We start from the raw sequence: 16,793 nt of genomic DNA, 5'->3' as shown, positions 1-16,793 counted from the left end.
AGATGGTTTTGCTTAAAGGCAGCAGAGAGCTGAAAAGTTAAAATGTGTGTGCAGATTTTGAAAAGTCTATAAGTTCAGAAATCAGATTCTGTTTTCATCTTAATGGAAACAATACTGACAATTGGAAAAAACATAAAATTGTCAGAGTGAGAAGAGGTGTGTTTTCTCTGAGTAGGAGATCTACACACTTGCAAAGTTACTGTAAACTATTTCAAGTATCAATGCAGAAACCTTGCAATACCTTGAGCCAGACCTAAAGCCCTTTCAGGACACGACAGAGCTCATAATTTCTGCAAGCCAAAGATTTCTCTCTGTGGTGTTAGGCCTGCCTTACACAAAGTTACATCACTTTAATTAAAAGTGCATTTTTAAATCAATTCAACAAGCCCATGCAAACCCTATGTGGGCACTTTTTATTTCAGACTTGCATTAATTTATCTTAAGTGAATTCCTTCCTGACTTAAGCTAAATCAATGTAAGCCAGGACAAAATCAATTTAGGAGTGTCCAAACAAGTGTTCACATCAGTTTAACAAAATCGATTTATAAAGCGATTCAAATTACTTTGGCGTGACTTTTGTCTGAAGATAAGCTTGGCTTAGCTAATTTCCTCAAAATAGACATTTTAAAAAACCAACCAAAATTTAAAATCAAAAAAAAAAACATGGCATTTCTTTTGGACCCAGGTTATTTGCATTGACAAATTCATCATCTTCAAAAAGTTTATGGCATTTGAGAAAAAAAAAATCTGAAATGGGTTAGAAGCACAATTGCCAGTTTGGTTATTAGAAATTTGTCTTCATCCTCTATTCATGCACATTTGAGCTTGGTGAAAGACAAACAGAACTAGGAAAATACCCAGGAAATAAGATGCTTTCTGGATACGCATCTCTGAATTTATTGTTTCATCTGTTAGAGTGAAGAGCAAAAAATTTCTCTTGAACTCTATTTTTTATCTGTCAGTTGTTCTGCAGATCTGACATTTCTGAGGTGCACTGGGAGAAATTTGGTCCACGTGCCTTTGGAAATACTAGTCTAGAGTCCTTGAAAAAAAAAAAAAACAAAACAAAAACCCAAAAAAACCAAACAAACAAAAAAAACAAACAAACAAGAAAAAACCAAACAAACAAAAAACCAAACAAACAAGAAAAAAAAAAAAAAAAAAAACACAAACACACAAAAAAAACCCCAGAAAAACCAGAAAGAAACCCAAAAACCAGCAATCCACAAAAAGCAGAGTTCTAATATTCTAACAAAGGCATTTTGTGGAAGGAATTCTCAAAATGCTATAAGAGTGCAACCAGATCAGTATTTGAAACATTTTCAAAGAATGAAAACCTTTCTTTCCTTATTCAAAATAGTTGATCAACTAACATGAAACTTTGTCAGGATGCGTATTAAATACTTGAGAATGACAAGATTTTACATCAATCAGCTAGATATAAATTTTAAAAATGCAGTTTCACAATCTCATTCCACTTTCTGAAAATTGCACATTTCTCTGTGTTAGTAGTGAGTTCTACTAGCTACCTCCTAAAGTGTTTCATGTTCACAGACCTACAATTAAACTCCTAAAAACTGAGTTCATATCTAACACATTCAAAGCTTTACAACCAACCTTGCAGTATTTCTCTTGGAAAAGCTTAGTCTGATTTGAAGCTTTTACAAGAGAAAATGGAAGCCCATGAGGAAACAGAAATTTTCGAGATCCCAGTGCTCCAAACAGTGGTACAAATGGGCTGTCCTCACAGTGCTCTGATTTAAGAACAAGCAGGAAGGTTTTCAGAAAGGCAAAAGAGAAGATTGGTAATAAAATCAGTGGCAGAAGGGTCAAGTTGTAGCATCTAATTGTGAGTGTAAGAAATGTTAATTGTGGGCTCAGCATTACAGTTCCACACAGAACCATCACAGTCCTTGTTCAGTGGGAGACACAGATGACAGACATTTCTGATACATGCTACAGCCATCCTTGTAAAAGCTCACAACAGTGGGATAATCTCACCAAAAAATCCATTAAAAATTAAAAAAAATCTGGTTTTAGACCCATGATATTAGGAATATTTTGAACAGCATGAGTTTTACACTACTTTATTTCAAAGAGGGGTCAGTGAAATAAATTTGAAGGTAGGGTATTGTAGGCTGAAGATCCATAAATCTCCTCTGGGATGGATTTGCTATGAATTGTCATCACATATAGCCCACAGCCATATTTCCACTCATTCACACACTAATCCTATGGCCTATGGGAAATGGCCTTGTCTAAGATACAAATACTTCCCTGAAGTTTTGGGCTGTGCTTTGCTCTCTGCTGAAGTAATTGCAGGTTGTCAGCAGAAATTCAGTTGGTGCTGTTACTTCAAGCACAGAGGGAACACAGGGAAATGCATTGCTCTGGTGCTTTTAACCAGCTGTATAAATGGGAGGGAGGGAGAGAGAGCCTCTGAATTATTTCACAATTAAAAGTTGCTCAGGCCTGGCACCATTTTAGATCAAGGCTGTGCTCTGGCTCTCCCCACTCTCCTCACGTTTCCTAAGGTACTTCTGTCTCCACTGATACTGCCAGAGGGCAGGAAGGTGGGGTTACTGAGGAATATTAAAAATGACATCATAACTTACACTTCCACCTTGCACATGTCAAAGGTGAGCCTGTTCCCATGTCCCTGTTCATTGCTTTGCAGAACGGACTGTTCTGGTTTGAAAACAAAAACCAGTGAAAGACTCCAAGTCAGAAATACAATTTCTTAGGAAAAGTGAAAAAGAAAACAAAATGCATGCAATAATACCAAAGAAAAACCACTGACAGAGTCAGAGCACAGCCTGACACCGTTTTGGTCAGGGTGTTGGTAGCAATCCAAATCAGAGTGGCTGCATCCCTCCTGGAGTGGCAGATGTGGTTCTGTGGGAGCAGTGGTCCTGTAGAAGGGTGTAGTCCTCCTCTGAAGATCCAGTGGAAAAACCCAGCTGTTCCTCTTGGGAATCCAGTGGAAAAGGATGAGTCTGGTGTCCCAAAGACCCAGATTATATCCAGGTGGGAATGCTTGGCTCCTCCCCCTGGGCAGAGCATCTCACAGTGGGATGTTCTAGTTCTTATCAGTCATGCAGTGACACTCAGTAGCCCATTATCAGCTGATGTCTCCCTGGAGGGAGAATTGGTTGTGAAAGAGATAAGGAAAATCTGCCCACTTAACAGAAGACAACTGCCATACAGCTGGCAAATGGATACATCTTACTTTGCAGTCTGGGACTGGACACAGCAATGCCCTGTTACCCTGTCATGCCTCAGCGTCCCAAGTCTCTGTGAAGATCAGGCAGCACCTGAATTTGTGCCTTAAAAGACAGCCAGGAACCATGGGATTGGTATCCTTGAAAATGGACCCACCAGCTCACCTTGTCTCGCCAGACAAGAATTAGGTCAAGCTTAACTGACCCCGGGGGAGATGGTGTCAAGCCTTCCTTTCCCAAGGGATATAGCCTACAGAGACATGAGACGAGGGTGGTAGAAAAAATACAAAGAAAAAGAGAAAGAAGAGCATGACACTCTAAAACTAGGCTGGGTTAAGGCTGTGCACAAACTGGAACTATTTCTGTAGAATGTAAATATTTTTAAGTCTCATGGTGAAAATAAATGATAACTTTGAAGGAAGTTTTTTGGTTTTTTTTTTTTTTTTTTGTTGTTTGTTTTTTTTTTTTGTTATTTTTGGGGGTGTTTTTGGGTTTTTTGTTGGGTTTTTTTTTGTTTTTTTTTTTTTTTTTTTTTTTTTTGTTTGTTTTTTTTTTTTTGTGAAATCTGTTATTTTAACCCAGAAGTAGGCCTCCTGAATGAAGTTAACAGCACCTTTCTCCTGGCTGCAGGTTTCTGTATATCCCTGCAGCAGCTGGACCAACACTGAAATTCCACTTCCATACTTCTGTGAGAGCTACTCCTGTGCTTATAGAAAATAAAAAAAGTTTAATTTCTTTTTCTGAAAAGTGTGGGATCTCTCATGCCAGAAATCAGGGTTAGAGTGAGATACTGAATCCTGGTATGTCTCGTGTGCTGGATGAAGCAGTGCATTTGTTCTTTGTATTGTTACCTTTTTCACATTGCTAAGCACCCTTTCTGCTTTCAAAGGTAGCAGTAATTTTTGTCATCAGTGTTGTCTGCTTGCTTCCAGAGGATACAGGCAAACTCTGCTTTTTTGCAGAAGCTGTCCTTTGCTCACTCTGCTTTTATGTAAATTAAGTCAATTTGAGTAAAAGTACAAAAGTGGTAAACTGCTTTTTGCATTGTTATTTCTTCACTGAGTTGCTTTCTTGCTATTTTAATCATATTATTTACCTATTATTCTTAGAATCTACTTTTGTCTCATTAATATTGCTCAGTTTTATCACTGAAATTTCTTGAACCTTGCTTGTTAATCAGGTATATAAAGCACTAGTATAATGTCTATTCATGGTATCTGCCAAAGTGATAGAGAGAAAAATATTTTTCTACCCCAAAATTATAGTCATTATAGGGTCTTGGCAAAAAAATATGGGAACAAAAAAAAAAAAAAAAAAAAAAAAAAAAAAAAAAAAACAACCACTGAAAGACAGAAAAATCCAGGTGAGTTACCAGCACAGCAGAGGTGGTTGGTCAGAAAAATGAAAACCCTGGAGATTAAAACTAGCCTCTGCCAACTCTTCATCCTGCACAGTAATTGAGAGCAAATTTGGTGGAACACACGAGAACCTTCCACAAAGCCCTGGTGTCTGGTGGGAGCTTTAGGTCTGGGCCAAGCCAAAAGCAGCAGAGAAAAGCCGTGGGAAAGCTGCCTTTGCAGCCTCCTGCTGTGCAGAGCAGGCTTCCCCTCCTACCTTTTAACCTGTCTCCAGAAGGGGCTGGCCCCTGGAGGACCCTTTTTCCAAGTTTTGCAGCTTACATGGGTCAAAAGCCTGTAACAAGACCCGAGTTGGATAGAGCCCTCAGACTCACCTGTGCCAATGCAGTCGTTTGGATGATTATTTACATTTTCCTTTCTCTCCGTGAAAGCTCTGTTGTGGCACACAGGAATCAACAATAATCTTCCTTCCATAATTCTGTAAGCTATTTTTGTTCAGTCTGCTTGCCAAAATACTCACTCATGAATATGCAATGAGGTGGAAGAAATATTTCTTTAAGTTTTAAGCCCCTTGGGCCTTTAATCTTGAAGCCTTTTAAATCCAGGATATGATTTTTTGTGCGTATGCATGTATATGTGCTGAAGTGTGCGTACTGGTGTCACTTCTCTTAACTTGTGTGCATACTTGATTGCTGGAGGGCTTTCATTCTCATTTAGATATATCATGTACTCATGCACACGTACTGCAAGGACAGTTTTTGCCTGTTTTTGATAGTATGGAAGAGACTGATTATCCAAAGTTCTTCCTGCTGCAGATATGGGAAATAAATATTGATGCATTTTGTAGTAGGGAAAAAAAAGGTAAACTAAAGTTTTCAAGGGCACCTGCCATACGATGACCACAGCATTATCTGAAGTGTCCAGCCTGACAGCAAGTTTTGGTATTAGGAGCATGTGACAACTTGGGCAGTGATCAACTGGAAAGCACATGTCAAAAAAAAAACCATTTTCAGGACAAGCAGGACACACCTTTAACTGGTTTTTATATCCATCCTTTGGAGTGCTGCTTGACTTGCTGGGCTCTGGGTTGGTGAAGAGGAGAAAGCTTCTGCAAGGAAGCTGAAGTACTGGGCCTGGCAAATAATCCTCCACTGAGCCACTGTTGAGCCTACCAGGTGGAATTTCCTGCCTAAGAGCTCATCCGAGGGTTGGGATATCAAAATTCCTGGTGGAATTTCCTGCCTAAGAGCTCCTCCAAGGGTTGGGATATCAAAATTCCTAGTGGAATTTCCTGCCCAAGAGCTCATCCAAAGGTTGGGATATCAAAATTCCTGGTGGAATTTCCTGCCTAAGAGCTCCTCCAAGGGTTGGGATATCAAAATTCCTGGTGGAATTTCCTGCCTAAGAGCTCCTCCGAGGTTTGGGATATCAAAATTCCTGGTGGAATTTCCTGCCTAAGAGCTCCTCCAAGGGTTGGGATATCGATGAGCAAGACCTTTATCCAAAACTGGCCAGAGTGAATCCCTCAATCCACATGGATCTCCTCTATCAAGCTATATCATTCATAGAACCCAGGTTTCGAGTGTATCTGTATCTTCCAGTTATAAGTAGCATTAAAAAGGGAAACTCAAAGCAGTTTGGGAATGTCAAAATTCCCAGTTTTGTGACTATTGAAAATAGACATGGAAAACATTGAAGGAGAAGGGAAACCAATGGTTGAACTCTTTGACTCAGACTTCCAAGTAAGTTATGGTGCTACAAAATCAGGTTTTTTAGCGAATAAACAACCTACAAAACTAAGTTATTACTTCTTACCAAGAATTACTCACCAGTCATATAAACACTTTGCCAAGAGACAGTTCTTGCCCAAAAGACTTAATAACCTAATGCCCCACGGAGTTCTGCTCTGTCTGGAGAATACACCATAAAAAATAATTATGAACTGGTAGCACAAGTTCTGTACTCTGAAAGTGGTCCACATATTTATTGCAGCAATTAAAACTTCAGCTTTTGTGCTGCTTTCTTCCACTTCCTTCCTTAAATTTCTGTCTCTCCAGATTCTGCTTACTGACTTGCATTAAAGGTAAGGCATGCACTAAAGCCTTATGAGTTCCTCACAAAAAGAAATATCAGAGATGTGCAATCAAACATACACTAGTTTTAGGGGAGCATGGAGGTGAGAGACAGACAGGTGGATGGTTAATTCAGAAAAAGACATTATATTTGTCCACATTTGGGAAAAAATGCAATTTTTCCACCAGAGGTAGGGCTGGTGAAGTTGCTGGGTAGATTAAGAATATGTCCAGTATGCCCCACAGGAATCTGAACTTGGGAAAAGAAGAGAACAAATTGTCCCTAATCATGAATTAACTCTGTGAGTTCTTGCTCAAAATCATACATTTTACAAATTAGGCAGAGCAAGGAAAAGTCTTTCTCCCATTTGTTTGGTTCTTTTTTTTTTTTTTTTTTTTTTTTTTTTTTTTTTTTTATTTATGGGTGTATGAGTGCTCCTAAGAGCTGAGGAAAAAAAAAAAGGGTAGGGGAGAAGAATCTAGAAACAAAGAAAGGAAAAGAAAGAGATGTATCTGTCTGATGCTGTTAGATTAAATTAGACCATAATGATTACTGTGTGCCTTCACAAAAGACATTTTGTAACATTTAAGATTTCTGCTAATTGAATGAGGTACATTACCATGCAAAAGAATGTTAGTGAAGGTTGAAAAGGACAAACCAACTATTCTCGTACATCACCATAATTATGCAGCCCCATGTTCGAACAATTACATTTATGTAGACCCACTGTTAAAATCAATGTTACTTGTACAGCTAGTCCTTAATCAATGGAATCAGTCAATTTACCATGGTCACATCCTTCTTCTTAATTAAGACAGTGATATCTCTGGAGCGCAGGGTCTCAAAGAGATAAATAAGTACAGAGGTTGGGAAATGTCAAAGAGGTGACTCCCCGATTTTACTCTCAACGAACTTGGGAGGAAATAAGACAGTTCCCTCAGTTCAGGGAAGCAGCACAATCTTCTAAAGAGATGGCTTAGCATTCATTAAGAAAAGAGCAGGTAGCAGTGTCTGACAGAAATAGCACTAATGAGCAAAGAGCGCTTTCAACATGCATATCCTTCATAGCCATAGTCTGAATTATGAAGGTTGTGCCACCTAAGCCAATTTTAATTAGAGCGAGCATGGACCTCTTTGGACAGTTAGCCTTTCTTTCCAAAATCCATTTCAATATGGTGTCATTTTGTTGTCATAATCAAAATGGCAAAGTGATGGAATAACCTACTTAAAATGTCTGCGGTGTTAAAGCAGATATGGCAAACATCCTCTAATGACACATGTAATAAGGGTATTACCTCCAGGACTTTGACAGTGTGTTCCGTGTTGTCAGCCCAGCTGGAATAATGATAGAGGTCTCCTCTGGAATAAGACACAGGTCTTTAAAGACCAGGTCTAAACTTCCTGTTCTACAGGTAAGCTATTAAACTCCCATGTGCTGAAAGAAAATAGGAAAATACAGATCTATTGAGCTGCCAAGTGCTGACGTGGTCATAACTCTGGAGATTTTTTCCCTCTGCAAAATATACTTGTACTGTCAAACTAAGATTATTCAGTCCTGCTATAGAAAAACACACATAAAAGACTACTACATAAAGGGAAATAAAGCTTGAAGTAATTTGCACTTCTCTGTTTATAAAAGAATGACCTTTACAATCATTTCTGATAGCACATTAATATGATATTTACAGTATAGTAATAATAACAATAATAAAAGAATTTAATTCTGTTCACAGGTACCTGCAATGATCATCTGGTCCAACTGCCTGATCACTTTAGGGCTGACCAAAAGCTAAGGCATGCTGATAAAGGCATTGTCCAAGTGCCTCTTAAACACTGAGAAGCATTAAACAGTGAAAGGACTTCTCCTCCTGAAGTACTTTAGGTGTTCTAAATCCAAAAGTGAAGGTATTAAAGGTATTTAGGGCCAAAAGAACCACTTAACTGGAACTTTTCCTCTTTGACATCTGTTACAATCCATAACAGATTTCTTTAAACACCCATGAAGTCAAATGGAGTCTTGGTGGGTTCCTATCTGTTTAACAAGCATTTTTGGGGAAAGTTGAAAAAATGCTGGCCACACACATTTAAATAACTTAAAAAAAAAAAGGGATCCAGGAGTCTATATCCATGCCCAAGTGCTGGACAAAGCCCTTGTAGTGAGCTCAAAGCAATGACTCCATAAAAAAAAAAGCAGCAGAAGGCCAAGAGAAACGTCATCATGATGCAAATTCACTGCTTCCCATACTCAAATTAGCACCTGTGTCTGCACTCCAGAGCACTTCTGGCACAAAAAACTGGAGCCTGGGGCAACACTTTTAGTTTTGCTTCTTTTCAAAAGGCAGTATAAAACAAAAATAATATTAAAACCCAGCCCAGTCAAGAACTTCCCCATCTAAATTTGAAAATACAAGCAGGAGTTTGGAATTTCTCTCATCCATTTGGTTGAAGGACTCAAAAATGACCAATTGTAGAGAAAAATCCTGAAAAACTTATTGTTCTTTAAAAAGTCACCTGAAAGAAATTCATTTATTGAAAATCTGAAAAGAAAGTAAATTTCTGAAACATTACCTTTTTCTCAGAAAAAAATATTAGAATTTTCGTTTGACTTACACTTCTGACAACTCATAAGAATCAAAATAAAAGTGAGTATATGAGAAGAAAAAATAGGGCTCTTTTGTAGAGATAGACAATTTAGTTATAAGTATTTCCTATAAAGATGAACTATATTAAAGTTTGAATGGATTAAGATTATCATGGACAGGAGCCACTCCCCTATTCTGTCCTACACTCCCTATATTCTATTGCATGAGCACGGTAGCAATCCCTGTATTTCATGGCTGAAAACTGGAATATTTTCACTCCCTTTAGGTATATTGTTAAATTTAATAAGTTGAAGTCTTAATTTTGCTTTGAGAATTCCAAGGCAAATAGTGTTGTTGAAAACTATTATCCTAAGATTGAGGCAAGAAAAATTCCCTTATTTGGACTATTATAAAATCATGCATATGTTTGAAGTTTGCTGCAGCAAAAGCAGAAATGGAAAAAAAAAATCATGCCACCAATACAAGAATAAATAATTTGACTTACTATAGAACAATTTTTCTTCTCCTTCACTGTCTCTCCATTTTATGACTTGAAACTCTGTTTAGCTCCTCTAGAATTATTTACTTCTGCATTTGGGGTATTCTGGGTGAAAACCAAAACTATAAACTTGAAATGGAAGTGATTTAATATTTGGGGAAAACTGACAATGAAAAAAAAACCAGAATGATTTTCTCAGTGTTTGCTGTAAAGGAACAGCATTAGGAGGAAAAAGCCAAGAAAGCTGCAGGGATTAAAGAAGATATTTTATAAATTTGAAAGCAGCTGTTCAGCCATATGTGCTTACCTTTTCATTTTTTCTCAGCTAGCACTCTTTACCCTGGATCTGTACCAACCTGGCTTGTTTTTAATCCAGCGCTGTCATTGCCAGAATAACCAACACCCTCCCGATCTTCACAGTAGAATCAGCAGTAAGGAGGCTTTGCTCTGCTCGGATAAAACACACAAATTCTTCCTTTCCCTTAATTTGTTTTAAATCCTGCAGATTCCAGTGTGTTGCAGTATTTCAAGATCATGAATTCCTTGAGCAACTTGGCCGTGAACCTCACAGCCTACGGCCATATAACAATGCAGCCCTACATCTGTTTGAGAGCCCAGATTGCCATGCCCCCCATTCAGAAAAGAATATAAATAAAGAATATAAACACGTGATTAACTTTTATCATATGTTTGTAACTTTGCTGAAGAGAGGCAATATAAAGTAAATGTTTACCTACATTTTTTTTCACCTGAGACTGGCAACAGTTCCTGTTCGAGTTTAAATATGATGTCCCTATAAATATAGGCACATGCCTCATCAGAGACAGAACTATGAATAAAATAACCTGAAATGAGAGCCAAATATTCCCAAATGCTCTTGAAATTCCCATTCAGCTCTCAATATCACCTTTTGGAAAAGCTTTCCATGTGCTATCATTTTGCAGCTACCATCCCAGAAGCTGCTAATTTACGTGGTATGCTGTCAGGTGTGTGTTCTGTTGTGTCAAGAAGATATTTCTTACATATTAATTTATTTTATACTGAACTTTGGAAAGCCCGCTCATGCTTTTGTCCTTCTGGGTACTTATTAATAGAAAAATGTGACAAATGGTAGAACCACAGCCAAGATAGCATATTTAGAAAAGGAAAATGAATCACTGCACATTCGACAATGGATCATATCAAAACTGTTCTTAGCCTTGCATACTTTACATTCAATGGTCAATCTTTGAGCAAACTACTGCCTGAGCTATAGGCTCCCCAACTCATTCATCACAGCATAACTCTACCTTCTGCCTTTCAAGAGAATTACAGAAAATAGAAGTGCAATAAACCCAAAAAGCTGGAAACAGAGATGACACCCATGACAACATTAAAAACAGAATACTGAGGGTGTGCAGCCATCCATTCAACTTACAATTAATGCACCTCAGGATAGATGTCTGCTTTTCTCTAATGCTAAATCCATCAGATAATCCACAAGAAGAGCACAAGGCTTGTAAGAGTCATAGGGCACAAGTAATAGAGACCAGGGATGGAAGAACTACATAGAAAAAAATCAGAAATATATTAAATATTTTTACATGAAGCTTAATGTGGAACAACATTAGAGTGCAACTCTCTATACAAATACAGTCACAGGACATAGCACAAAGTCCAAAACCAGGCACATGGCTCTTCTCTCCACAATGAAGTAACAAAAACTTGTGATCCAGAATTGACTGGAACCAGATAATCTTCTGACTTTGCAACTTAAAGTCCCCTGTAATCAACTCCACAAAAATTATCTTACTTGGAAAAGTTACTTTTCTTCTATTTATCTTTTTAATTTTCCTGCATTTTACACATCCTGATTCTGCCCTTGCCAGGAACACAACTGCCAAAATACTATTCCAGATCTTGAGGGTTTTCCAGCCAAGCTGCATCCTCAGGATGATTATGTTATTTGCTGAGGTTCACTTTATTATCCATATTTTGAAATGCTGAAGCAGCCCTATAGTTGACTTTAGTCCCTCTTAATTTCATTTAATCAAAGTATATAAAAAACCACACAGAAATGAAATCGCATCCAAAAATTACATCTCCTTTATGGTCATATATTCTTTTATGGAGTATGAGACATCTCTTCTGGTTCTTTTGGTCTTGTATGCAGCAGAGGGATGTTAATCAGAAAAACTTGTAGAACATCTGTCCCATGTCTACAATCCAACACCCACAAAAAACACCCTTAAAGAGCCTGTAACACACTTAAGACTCACAGGAAATGAACATAATCACAGTTTAATATGCCCCAAAAATTGAGATTGGAGAAATAAAGAGTACTGAGAGAATCGTGTGATTGCTTCCAGACTTCAGCAGTGCTCTGGAAGAGTGAAAGGAGCTGCTCAGTATCACCTTTGAAAAGTTCTGGTAGTACAGTAAATATGACACGCACACAACCAAAATTTAAAATATGGCTTTTAGCTTTAGCTCTAGAAGCAAGAAACTGCTGTTTTGATAGCAGTCCTTTAAGACTTGTTACTCACAAGGAGCTCTTTGCCATGTTTCACTACAGAGTTATAACTCTACTGAAACAATTTCAAAGTGAGTGTCAAACATGTGAAAATAGTTGTGCCGTGAAGAAGGAAAGGCCAGTGTAGCACAGTTAAGAATGTTTTTTTTCCTCTTCCCCCTCCCATTTTCTTCCCATTGCCCAGAACACTGAATATGCATTGGCACAGCTTGGGCATCCTACAGAATAAACCAGAATTTATGGAGATATATGGCCTTTCATATTCAAGGTACCTCAAAGCACTTTATGGAGCAATGACTCAGATAATGGAGTGACTGTGTTGGCAAACTTGACTCTCATTATGCCCTCAGCAATAGATCATGCACAGTCGAGATATCACATCCCTGAGAAGTGGTAGAAATGGTGGCCAAAATATGGGGCACAACCTAAAGAAAAAAACCCAGAACCACAAAGGAGTGGAAAAAGATACCTACCTCTTACCCAAAGGAGGGCAACATGCAGCATCATTTGATTGCTCAAAGTGATCTAACTGCTTCTGTAATGGAGCCTTCCTGTGCTGTTTAATGTCATACACCTTTCTTTTTCCAAAAAGTTGAGTGTCTTAGAAATCTGTTTGCATGATCACAATTAATCAGGTAAGGCAATTTTTCTCAAACTTCATATAAAATGCAACTGCACCAGTGGAGATTTTTTCAGCAGCGCTGGAAGAGTTGCACAAAGCAATGCTGATAGGGCAGAGTTATGGGAACTTTTCTGTGAAGCCAGCAGGGCTGGCAGCATCTCCAAGGGCAATAACACGTGAGTGACAGGATGAAAACAGCAGGAATTAGGGATCTGCATGCACAGGCAGAGCTGTGATCCCATGGGGAGCACAGAAGTGTCTGGGATGATGAGCCATTTGGGGCTATGGTGGAGTCCAGGCTCATGAGAGAAGAGGGACAAGGCCAAACAGGACCATAACCCTGCAATTCAGGAGGGCAAATTGCTCTGTTTAGGGACCTGATTGGAAGGATCCCTCGTGATGTGGTCGTGGAGCAAGCAGAGTTCCAGGAGAACTGGTTAATTATGGAGGATCAGCTACTGCAAGTTCAGGACCAGTGCATTGTAGTGCACAGGAAAACAGGCAGATAAGTACTGGATGGAGACATAATCCTTTTTGTAGTACCTAGAGACTGGCCAGGAGTCAATGGGCACAAGCTGAACTACAGTAAATTCTTCTTAAACATCAGAAAAAAAAAAGAAAAAAAAAAAAAGTAGGGGTGATTGTGAAGAAGTTGTCAAGAGAGGCTGGAGATTCTTCAACTCTGGAGATGTTCAAAACTCACCTGAACACAGTCCAAAGCAATCTACTCCAGCTGACTGTGCTTTGATCAGGGGAGTTGAACGAGGTCTCCAGAGCTGCCTTCCAAGCTCTGCCACTCTGTGAAATTGTAGCTCATTGAAAGATAAAAATTTATGAGATGGTACCTATAAACACTTCAGTGATAGTGGGACGCACAAAGCGGTTTAACAGGTATGTCCACACATACATTATGTCCAGAATAAAAATAAAGCCCAAAGACAAACATTAACTTCCTCCAGCACAAAATAGTGGTTAAGGGCTAGTTTGCTCTGGTACTCTTCAACTCATGGAAGGTGACTGAGATAATGTCTGGTTCCTCTCTCAGTTATGAGCAGATAATAATTTCACTTCTTCCTGAAAATATAGGATCTACTTTACAATTTCACACATTTCATCAGTTTTACAGCTCTGTTTACCTCCTGCCTAATCCTGCACACCTGGGGAATGACAGTGCAGTGAGGATTCACAGAAGAGGACCCCAGCTCAAGTCAGAGATCTACCTTTAAAGATTTTCCCTGGGGTGTGTGATGAATTTCTACAGGATGAGAAGGGGCTTAATGCATATGTGACATATTCCTCCCTTTGTCGCCCTAAGCTTTTAAGCCCCCATTCCAATAAGGTTATGTCAAACAGAGTGCACCCTCCAAAGTCTCATGTAGAGAATCACTCAATCCCTATTTCTTGCTTTCCACAGAGAAAACACTGAAAACCTACGTGGACCCTCCACACACAGATCCGTGGGGCACTGCTGCCCTGCCCACAAATGAGAAAAGATCAAATGAAGAGTAATTCATATTTATAAGGAATCAATTCTTGCAAGAAATTGAACCAAGAAGCTTTGGGCTCAAAGTAGTGTGGCTTCCTGCTGAGATAAGAAGAAATGACTTTGTCTCTAACCAACTAACTAGGTGTCACGGGTGATGTTCCTGCTTTAATGCCTGCCTTACATATGGTGCCTGATAACTTCAGGGATAAGGGGATAGAAAATATGTCACAAAACACTACCAGCGTGTGAGTGGGATATGCATAAATGAGTGCATGTGAATGGCTCTTTTCTAGGCCAACAGGCTTTCTGACGTTTCTTCATTATGTCTGAGAGTAATCTGCAAGCATGCAAGCCTTCCCTTGAAGAATACATTAGCAAAAGAAGGGTGTAGAAGGTTCTGTGCCATTAAGAGGACTTGACTTTAAGAGCAGCTCATGCTGCTGGTGAGAGAGTAAATAAATAAAAGTGCTGATTTTGAAATTAGTGTTCTGCTATACAGACCAGAGGTGGTTAGTGCAAAGTGCAAGGATCTGTGCATTGGTATAAACATCTCCTCATCAGTTTGTCTATAGAAAATAAGATGGAAAAACCTAATCAACCTAGAGTCCGTTTTGTACATAACTCCCTCAGTAGAAGCCTAACCCGCAGAGAATGGTTATTTTTGGAAGAGCTGAGACATCTTTGATCACAGAGCATGAAGCTGGGTCTGCTGTGATCTAGGGTGAATTGGTTGGATCCACTTTGAGCCGGCTGGATCCAGTCTGACATCTAAAACAAGCATTCTGAAAAGCCTTTGGGCTCCCCCCCATCGCTACTATGGACAAATGACCAGTGCACGACCAGTGCTGAAACGTGCTCACCATGTGTTGAATCCACCTGAACTGAGACAAATGAGTCTCAAAGGAGACAATATCAGACTCCTCACCCCGACTATTTTTTTCCTCTTAAGAATTTCCATATGTTTTCAATACAAAATTCAATATTTGGTGTCCAAACAATGCTGTAATTTGGACTTTTCTTTCTTTCCACAATTCTGTGTGTTCAGTTCCAGATATTTGCAGATAATTGTGGGTTGCTACAGCCATCATATTTCAGGATGAGAGGAAAAACCCCATCTCTCCTATCAGAATATTTATAGCTGCCATATTACTTATGGTTATGAATGCATTATGCCAGTTATTACAAGATTAACATATTTATATGCCATTTACTACTCAAATGCTAATAAAACAAAAACAGAAAATTAAAGAATGGTAAAATATCCCATTTTAATTTTTTAAATCTTTGATATAAAGTTTTTTTTTGTAAATAGAGCAAATGCTTCTAATTATATTTTAACAAGCAGTTAGGAAGAGGTATGCCTCCTATTGGATCCTAAGTGACTAAAAATGACCTACTTTAATTTTATTCATTATCTCTAACTGTTATTAGAACCTGTATTTGACATATGTGAATATTATTTGATCTTTTCAAACCACATTCATTCTCATTAAGAAAGCCCCAAGACATTTTCTTTCAGAATATTTTTCAAATATTCTGAGATTTTGCTTGTTATGTGAAATGTGACAGCACTTTCAAGTTCTTTATTATAGTTTTTTTTCTACGGCAAGAACCAATTATCCCTTCCCAGTACTGGTGTCTAGTTTTGAACTCAATATTTAAGCAATTAGTAGCTGTATCTGTAAATTAATACATCTATATTGCTAATGTAGTTTTAATCATACAAAATGAGTAAGAACAGCCTTTTCCAATGTTACTAAATGTAAAGAAATGTTTATTTAAGTTAAAATGAAATTAAACTAGGAGAGGACAAGCAATGGATATAATTTTTTATGGCACTTCAGCTTTTCTTTCTCTGAAGAAGACTACTTAAAGGAACACTACCTTTTTTTTTTTCCCAGAAGAGCTGCTTGTTTTGCAGAAATTGAACTTATTTTCACACTTTTACATACAGTAATTGCTGACTATATAGACAACTTCATGACAGACTCAAATCCATTAAAGTATTTGAACTTTTAATACAAAAAAAACTTCATTTTAAGTTAGGAATATGCTGAGTGCAATGCTGAAAATGTTTCAAGTCAGAAATTATATTTAGCTGTAATTAAGTATCAGGGCTATGAGTTATTATGAATACACAGTGATTGATAGAGATTTTAGTGTTTGTTATAAAGCTCCCTTTTTGGGAAGTATCTGTGATATTTCACTAGATCAGAGAAATGAATCTTGATATGTACAGATGCATCAGATTTCAAAATACATTTCATCAGTAATCTACACAAAATAGCTCTTCTGGCAAATGAAAACTAATTTCTTCATTTTGTTTTCTTATCTTGCCTGCAGAAAATGAGTAATAACAAAACTGCACTACACAGATTTGAGTTCATTATTACCTTCTTATGTTAATCACCAATTAACGTTTTCTTTCTCTCATGAATAA

This window comes from Vidua chalybeata, chromosome 5, assembly GCF_026979565.1.
Source record: "Vidua chalybeata isolate OUT-0048 chromosome 5, bVidCha1 merged haplotype, whole genome shotgun sequence".
Classification (NCBI taxonomy): domain Eukaryota; kingdom Metazoa; phylum Chordata; class Aves; order Passeriformes; family Viduidae; genus Vidua; species Vidua chalybeata.
The sequence above is the reverse complement of the archived record's forward strand: the minus strand, read 5'-3'. Positions refer to the sequence as shown.